This window comes from Pseudorasbora parva, chromosome 20, assembly GCF_024679245.1.
Source record: "Pseudorasbora parva isolate DD20220531a chromosome 20, ASM2467924v1, whole genome shotgun sequence".
NCBI classification, from domain to species: domain Eukaryota; kingdom Metazoa; phylum Chordata; class Actinopteri; order Cypriniformes; family Gobionidae; genus Pseudorasbora; species Pseudorasbora parva.
In genome coordinates this window covers 10,369,130-10,377,727 of record NC_090191.1, presented here as the reverse complement: position 1 = coordinate 10,377,727, position 8,598 = coordinate 10,369,130, and the positions used below count along the sequence as shown (strand labels likewise).

Below are 8,598 nucleotides of genomic sequence, written 5' to 3'. Positions count from 1 at the left end.
CGACGGTCAAAACGACCATCTTGCCCTGGGAGGGCGGGAGGGCGGTAACAAAATCTAGAGCGATATGGGACCAGGGTCTCGAAGGAACAGACAGCAGTTGGAGTAACCCATCTGGGGAGCGATTGGAAGTCTTACCCATGGCGGAAACTGAACAAGCCAAAACAAACTCCTGGATGTCACGAGCCATACCGTTGCTGTACCAAAAATTTGGTTCTATTGACTCCCGGATGGCAAGCTACATTGGAGCTATGGCCCCATCAAATTTACGTCGAACCGAACTCCCTCTGGCACAAATAAACGATTCAGTGGGCCATCGTGGCAGAAGCGTTACCCCTTCTAAGGCCGATTTGACCTTCGATTCGACCTCTCATGTAAGTGACGAGACGATGAGTCTCTCTGGAAAAATGCACTCGGGAGTAGACGGGCGTTCAGATCGGTCAAAAACACGAGATAAAGCATCGGGTTTGATGTTTTTAGAACCCGGGCGGTATGACAGAGTAAAATCAAAACGTCCACAAAAAAAAAAAGAGCCCACCGAGCCTGCCTAGAGTTGAGTCTTTTGGCAGATATGATATATTCCAGATTCTTATGGTCGGTCCAAACGATAAAAGGAATCCCCGCTCCCTCTAACCAATGAAGCCATTCCTCCAATGCAAGCTTAGCTGCCAACAGTTCCCTATTACCAATGTCGTAATTACATTCGGCTGGCGACAAATGGCGAGACAAAAACGTGCACGGATGCATCTTGTCGTCCGAGGGACAGCGCTGGGAAAGAACCGCTCCTACCCCCACCTCTGAAACCTCCACCTCCACCACACACTGACGTGAGGGATCAGGGGCGATGAGAATGGGAGCCGAAAAAAGGGGCTCTTGAGGTTGGTAAATGCAGTTTCGGCTGCACCAGACCACCTGAACGTCACTTTGGGGGAGGTCAATGTTGTCAGAGGCGCGGCTAGTTGGCTGAAATTACGAATAAAACGTCGATAAAAATTGGCGAACCCCAGGAACCTCTGCAGGGCCTTGCGGGAATCTGGGGTTCACCAATCTATCACAGCCTTAACCTTGTCGGGATCCATGCGCATTCCCTTGGACGAGACGATGTGTCCAAGGAACGGAACAGAACACCTATTTCTCCGCCTTGACAAAAAGCCCATTCGCTAGCAACCTCTGGAGCACTAGTCGAACGTGCTGGACATGTTCCTGGAGAGACGAAGAAAAAATCAAAATGTCATCCAGGTAGACATAAATGAACTGATCGACCATCTCTCCCAGCACGTCATTGACTAGTTGGACAGCCGAAATGCATGACCAAGTATTTAAAGTGCTCCCTGGGGGTATTAAAAGCAGTCTTCCATTCATCCCCCTCTCTTATGCAGACCAAATGATAGGCATTACGTAAATCCAATTTTGTGAATATGGATGCTCCCTCTCAAAGGCTGAAGTCATCAACAGCAAAGGATAAGTATTCTTTACCGTGATGTTTTTCAGCTCTCGGTAATCAATGCAAGGTCGCCGGGACCCATCCTTCTTACCCACAAAAAAGAACCCCGCCCCCACCGGAGAAGAAGAGGGGGGGATGAACTTGGAGGCTAACGAATAAGAAATATATTTCTCCATGGCCTCCCTTTCTGGAATAGAAAATGAGTAAAGCTTGCCCTTAGGCGGAGACAGACCTGGGATAAGATCTATTGCACAGTCATAGGGACGATGAGGAGGAAGAGAAGCAGCCCTTGACTTACTGAACACTTCCTTCAGATCGTGGTACTCCTTGGGCACGTTAGACAAATTTACCGCCTCCTCCTGTAACACAGAACTGGACACAGACGTACGAGCAGACACAAGACAAGAGGCATAGCACTGATTACTCCAAGCAGATACCGAACTGCGTCCCAAGTCAACCCTGGGATTGTGCTTGACCAACCAGGGATGACCGAGGACGACGGGCATGAGGGGTGTGTCAGTGATGTAGAAAGTGATAGTCTTTCACTTTCACTGCCTGAGAATGGCACTCCTCTGATTCTGCTTGGTGACTTCAACATCCATCTTGATACTGTGCTAATTAATTGAGACTTCTTACAGCTCTTACAGGTTGTTGGCCTTGTTTGTTTCGTTGCTTCTATTGCTCTACCCTTTTTTGTAAGTCGCTTTGGATAAAAGCGTCTGCTAAATGATTAAAATATCTGATATCCTTATCAGTTCAAATAAAATAAAGGAAACATCCATCTAGGCCCACTTGATTCCTTACACAAATATCTGATAACCTACACAACCCTCTGACAAGTACACACATATCATACAATTATTCTGAAATCAAAGATCCTCATTCCTTTTTTAGTTCTTTAAATTTGGAGAAGCTTTTTTTAGTGACTTACCACTTCCAAGCGAGCCCTGGTGATCAACAAAACTTAAGAAAAAGCAAAAATTTGCTCACCTCAAGATCGTGGCCACTTGGTGTTTGTGTTGATCATTCAAGGTCATCAAGCTTGCAGTGGGTTGTCATTAGCTCCAAAGCCAGTCCTGCCGGGGTCGCCAAATATGTTGGAAATTTTCTTCTTGCAAAAACCATTTCCCAAAGATCATTTGATTTCAGAAAGACTTTATTCAATTTAACAAAGCCGAGTTTCCCCTGCAGGAGACAACTCCAGTTCTTTGGTTTACCTAGCATATATACCCAGCTGCTTTCCCAAAATGGTAACAACCTTCAGCTAGTTTTCCAGTTGGTTTCCTGGCTCATACGTCACAACCACTGCATGAAAAGTGGGATTTTCGTCAGTAAGCGGCACTGTAGATTGTCGTGGAAGATCAGGTTTACGACTGTACACGGCAGTTTGCAGGCGACACCGAAAACTGCCGTGAATTGTCAGAAATTGACGTGGGCCTTGCTTGGCAGTTGTCCCCCCCAAGACCCCCCTTCCCTTAACTCCAGGGGAGGCTTTAACATGTAAATGAACATGCTGTGAGCTATACAAATGCAAATCAGGGTAGCAGGAGTTTTAACCCATGTGACATTTAAAAGGTATTAACTTCCTTCTAAGAAAATCTCTTAGATAGATCAGGCTCAGTATAGCCTAATTGTAAAATCTTAACCTTAAGCTTGAATTTATATATTTGATGAAAGTATTCTAGATTATTTATTGTGTGTCATTTGCAATCAGTCCCCGTGAATTCAGTGCGACTCGCAATTTTGACCAATCACCGCAACTTTTACCAATCATTGCGGTCTCCTGCTAATAAGCGGCGTCATACATCAGCAAACTTTATATATCATATATCATTGCCTGTCAAAATTAACGTGTTAACGCAAATTAATTTTAACGGCACTATATATATATATATATATATATATATATATATATATATATATATATATATATACACACACACACACACACACATACATACATACATATGTATGTATGTGTGTGTGTGCGTGTGTGTGTGTGTGTGTGTGTGGCTAGTGGTTTTCCAAAGTTACTAGCCACTCAGCATTTTCACTGGCCACAATTTTGCTGTTTGGAAATTACATTGTATATGTTTAAAGTTGACTTTGGCATATATAAATTACTTGATTTTGAATCCTTTTACTTTATTTAGAAGATTTAAAACCCTTTCAAACTTTCAAATGCAGAATGACCCCCCAAATCTTGTATATCAGCTGGGATGTGCAGGTGGGCAAGGGGTGGGCAATATAATAGATTATAATAGAATATAATAGGCTAATATGAGAAAGGTAATATGACAGGCTATGAGTTATTTTAGTTAGGATATATATATATATATATATATATATATATATATATATATATATATATATATATATATATATATATATATATATATATATATATATATAATTTAAAAAATACCCTAAGCAAATTACAAAAACAATAGTTATTAAAAATAAAATAAAAATTCCGATACTAATACGACACAATGTAATTTATTGAATGTAATTGTCATTGGATACGACTTTCATCGAAAAGAATGTAACAAAATGTGGGCGTGGTCTGTGTTGTGAAATGAAACCACATTAAAAAATTCCCTTAAACTGCGTTTGAAACATACAGCAAAGCAGCGACAGAGGAAAACACAGAGCCTGATATTATGCAAACATTTACCAATAATGTGGAAAGCGTTTTAAATCTGTTCAGTGGAAAATCCGCTGTGACGAATCTGTCCTCGTCTAACATCTGCTGTAAATCCAGGTAAAACTAGCTGCGTGCACGCGCCCGTCCCCAGATAACATGATCCCCAGTTGATCTGTAACACCGGCGGGAAGAAACAGCTGAATGCAATCAGTGGGCTATCTCGTCAGCTTGCTCAGTTTGCTGCCGATTTTAACGAGCAGTTAACTTTAGTAATCTCCAGGTTGCTGTCCATAGACGATAGGTTGCTTGCTTTGAAGTCGAAAAACTGTGTGGAAGATACTAACTTTAAGAAGAGAAGACCAGTCCTAAGATTGCGGTAAGACTGTTATCTAAGCTAAAGTAACCTAAAGCAAAGCTTTTTAAGTAGCACAAGCTGAAATTAGCCTAGTAAAAGAACAAATGTAAGTTGCTTTATAAAAGTGTTTTCTTTTTCTGGTCATTTTACAGGAAGCAGTACGCCGTCTTCACAACTTCGTCATAACACTCATTTAATTGTTTTCCAGCTGCATGTAAGACAGAGACAGTACGCAGGAGGTACAAACATCCGGTTCTTGCATCGCACGCAGAAGCTGTGAAGACCGGAGTCGATTGAGAAGAAAGAGGGTAAGATTTATTAGATTAGATCCGTTTTTGGTCAGTGTGACTATTTTTCAGGTGCAGTACATCGCGCAATACTGATTGTCTTTATTGTTTGTTTTTACAGCTGCTACAAGCAAGAAAGAGCGTGTTAGCTGAGGATGAGGTGGGCCTTTGGAAGTGCGCTACCATAGACCTGATGTCTGATGAGGAAGACGGCATCGTTCGCGCGGTGTTTGGATGGACTGTTCGACCAGCCAGGAGCTCGCCGAGCTCTGTGCCACGCTGCAATCGAGATTAGAGGCGATTCCAAAGAACAGGGCAACGCACGACAGACGTCTGAAAAATGGACTGAAATCAGACAGAATGGCGCTAGTTACCTACAGCTCTGAAGCGGAAAACAGAGACTTCATGTTGCTGTAGGATTTTGGGCTTCTCGTGAGCTTCCTATTGTTGTGTGGGCAGATCTCAAACGTTTTGCATTTGGTTGTGTGTTTGTGTTTGTTCTAATAAAGCTCTTTCTTTGAATAAACTGCACGTCCCTGGCATATTTTCCTTTCCTCAATAAATGAATGTCCTTGATGGTTATAATAGCGTAGTCCATAGGATAACAATGACATGAATATAAAACATAATAGCATATCACATGAATATGAATATATACAATTAAAAATTAATATGCAAATCATAATTTTATATATATATGTGTGTAAAATTATTATAATTTGGGGGTTTAAATTTATTAATTTATTACCCAGGTTGACCAATAGTAACAGATCTGCCAACCAATCACGAGTGATATTTCTTGTTTCAATGTAGTAGTTTCAACCAATACTGAGTGAGGAAATTCAAGCCATTCCGGCAAGGCGCCGCCCAGAGCTGCTATTCATATGCTAATTAGAGCCATTAGCGCCGGCGCCAGCATGCCTCGGCAAGCTCCACATACGTCATGGTTCGTTTCCGTCAATATGTGACACAGACAAACGCGACGTTCACAGGCTGTAAACTGACGTTAATTGTCGAAAATCAGGGAGATTTCCGGCCGTTTACGGGGACGAAAATCCCACTTTTCATGCAGTGAACATTCCCAGTTCTTTTTCTGTCCATCATGCATCTTCTACAAGTCATTTTCAAGCACGTTGTCAAAGTCCCCAAGAACTTAAAACAGGGCAAACACAACCTCAGCAAACAGCCAATATCTAATAGTGTCTTATATACAGCTTATTTTACATTAAATCCAATAATAAAAATCTTCTACAGGAGGCAAGGGCAGACGCGGTCGGGCGGAACCGGAACCAAGGCGAAGCAATCCCACGAAGAACACGAACACATAGGAACCCACAAGACACACTGCAACGATCTGACACAAGACTGAGTGAGACACAGGAATATATGGGCCAGGTAATGAGTTGCAGCAGGTGAGAGTGATTGGTGATGAGTAATCAGTGACCACACCTCCAACAACACCACACAACACAGACAGAGGGAGACAGTGAATTCATGAACCGTGACAAGTGCTCCTCCAATTTGATGCAGCCACTGCAGTGCTTCTCAATTTGATACTGCCACTGCAGTGCTTTGCTATTTTGTGACTGCCACTGCCATGCTTTGCTTGATACTGCCGCTGCAGTGCCCCGCCATTTTGAGACTGCTGCTGCAGTGCCCCACCAATTCGAGACTGCAGCTGCATTGCCCCGCCATGTAAATTCTGCCGCTGCAGTGCCTTGCCACTGCCGCTGCAGGGCCCCGCCATTTTGAGACTGCTGCTGCAGTGCCCCGCCATTTTGAGACTGCCACTGCAGTGCCCCACCATTTTGAGACTGCCGCTGCAGTGCCCCGCCATCTTGAGACTGCCGCTGCAGTGCCCCGCCAATTCGAGAATGCTGGAGGCTGCTGCAGTGCCGCGTCAGTTTGAGAATGCTGCTGCAGTGCTTTGCTTGATGCTGCTGCAGTGCCCCACCAATTTGAGACTGCTGTTGCAGTGCCCCGCCATTTTGAGACTGCTGCTGCAGTACCCCGCCATCTTGAGACTGCTGCTGCAGTGCCCCGCCAATTCGAGAATGTTGATGCAGTGCTTTGCTTGATGCCGCTGCAGTGCCCCGCCAATTCGAGAATGTTGCTGCAGTGCTTTGCTTGATGCCGCTGCAGTGCCTCTGTAGAAAAGAACCCAAAGTTATGTTAGTGTTGCCATAATGTGCTTTGTTTCACTTTCACTTTCACTCCCGTTTATTCAGTGCGTTTAATAGGGTAGCAGAGCGCGCGCTGGGTTTGTATACTATATCTAACGTCACGCAGTAGTATGCAGTATGATAGAGAACGTCAGTCAGTTGTCACGCAGTTAGTATTCAATACGATAGAGATCGTTCGGTTAGATCTGTGAGTGAAACTTTCCTCAGAGTGTGCGTGAATGAGAAAAGTAAGTAAATCTGTTGCATTACTCGTGATATGTTATTTCTTTGTCAGCTCTTATTTCTCATATTCGACATGGAGGATAGTTAAGAGCTTAAGTGTCGTCGCACGACCGTTGTGTTAATTATATTCCCGTTCATGCATTCCTTTCTAGCTTCAGTCCACTATGTCAGGTTGAATGGGTCACATCGTGTTTGGATATGTTTAAACTTTATTCTATACGTGTTGTTATGAATGTTAAGTACTCTGTGGCTGAGTAACATATGAGGTGGTCTTAAATATAATTATCTGGACTGCTATTGATGCTTTAAAGTATATTATAGACAACAGTAAGTTCTATCTACTTCATTAGTCACTTAATGCATGGTAGAAAATCTGAGAAGTGTATGAATACTTTCTTTCTGCCTACATTTTGCGGTTTAAGAGATATGGTCATCTTCTGACTACGTTATTTTATGTTGTAATGTGTATTAGTGCTGAAGGAGGAACGAGTGTGTATATATATATATGTTTCCTTTATTCATTTGTATTCATTTTCTCTTTATAGAAACCACACTCGAAATTACACTCACATTTACACTCAAGAAATATGAAGGAATAAACAGCATAAAAGAATGATCTCCCCTCTCTTCATTTCATTCTCTGGAAAATTTGGCCTTAAGTGGTGTTCTGGCCGACACACCTGAGTGAACCTGGTGATAAACCCAGAATTAGCACCTAGACTGAGCTTCTACACATTATCTTCATTACATTGATGGTCCTACGAGCCGGATTTCACTGGGTTTACGTCAGAGATGGAATTACATCCAGAGTATGATGTTTGTGGGGCATGTCCCAAACGGCACATTCGCCCACCTGTGCGCTATGCAGATTATGCCATTTACATTTACATTTAGCAGACGCTTTTATCCAAAGCGACTTACAAAAAAGGGGAGAGTAATAGAAGCAACGAAACAGACAAGGCAAACAACCTGTAAGAGCTGTAAGAAATCTCAATTAATTAGCACAATACACAACAGTTTTTTTTTTTTTTTTTAAAGACATCTACAACAAAAACTCACGTACGCAAAATGCCGAACACTGGATTTTGATATCTATGATAACAACCCATTAGGACTAAGGCTGTTGCCCCAGCTGTTGTCGTTAATGCAGATTCAGTGGCCCAATGGGTTGGTTTTGTATGGCATTCTAGCTAAACGCGCAGCAATAGCCATCTACAACAAAAACTCACATACGCAAAATACAGAACACTGGATTCTGATAGTTATGATAACTATGTAACATACCCGCCTGAAGGCACAAATCCGGATGAGAGACGTAGATATGATCCAGGAGTGTGCGCTTTTTGGTCGTTGCTGTGGTGATCAGTAAGTGCTATTCTGTATTGGTCAAGTGCAAATGGAAAAGATGTGTCTTAAGATGTTTTTTAAAAATGGCTACAGAATCGGCAGCACGAATTGAGATC

At 42.6% G+C, this 8,598-nt stretch overlaps 1 long non-coding RNA gene across 1 annotated transcript; it reads left to right on the top strand.

Moving 5' to 3' along the window:
- Positions 1-4,438: 4,438 nt before the first annotated feature.
- Positions 4,439-5,332, top strand: LOC137049440 (uncharacterized). The gene is made up of 3 exons (XR_010899600.1): positions 4,439-4,464; positions 4,596-4,751; positions 4,852-5,332. It is a non-coding gene; the product is annotated as an uncharacterized lncRNA (long non-coding RNA).
- Positions 5,333-8,598: the final 3,266 nt, after the last annotated feature.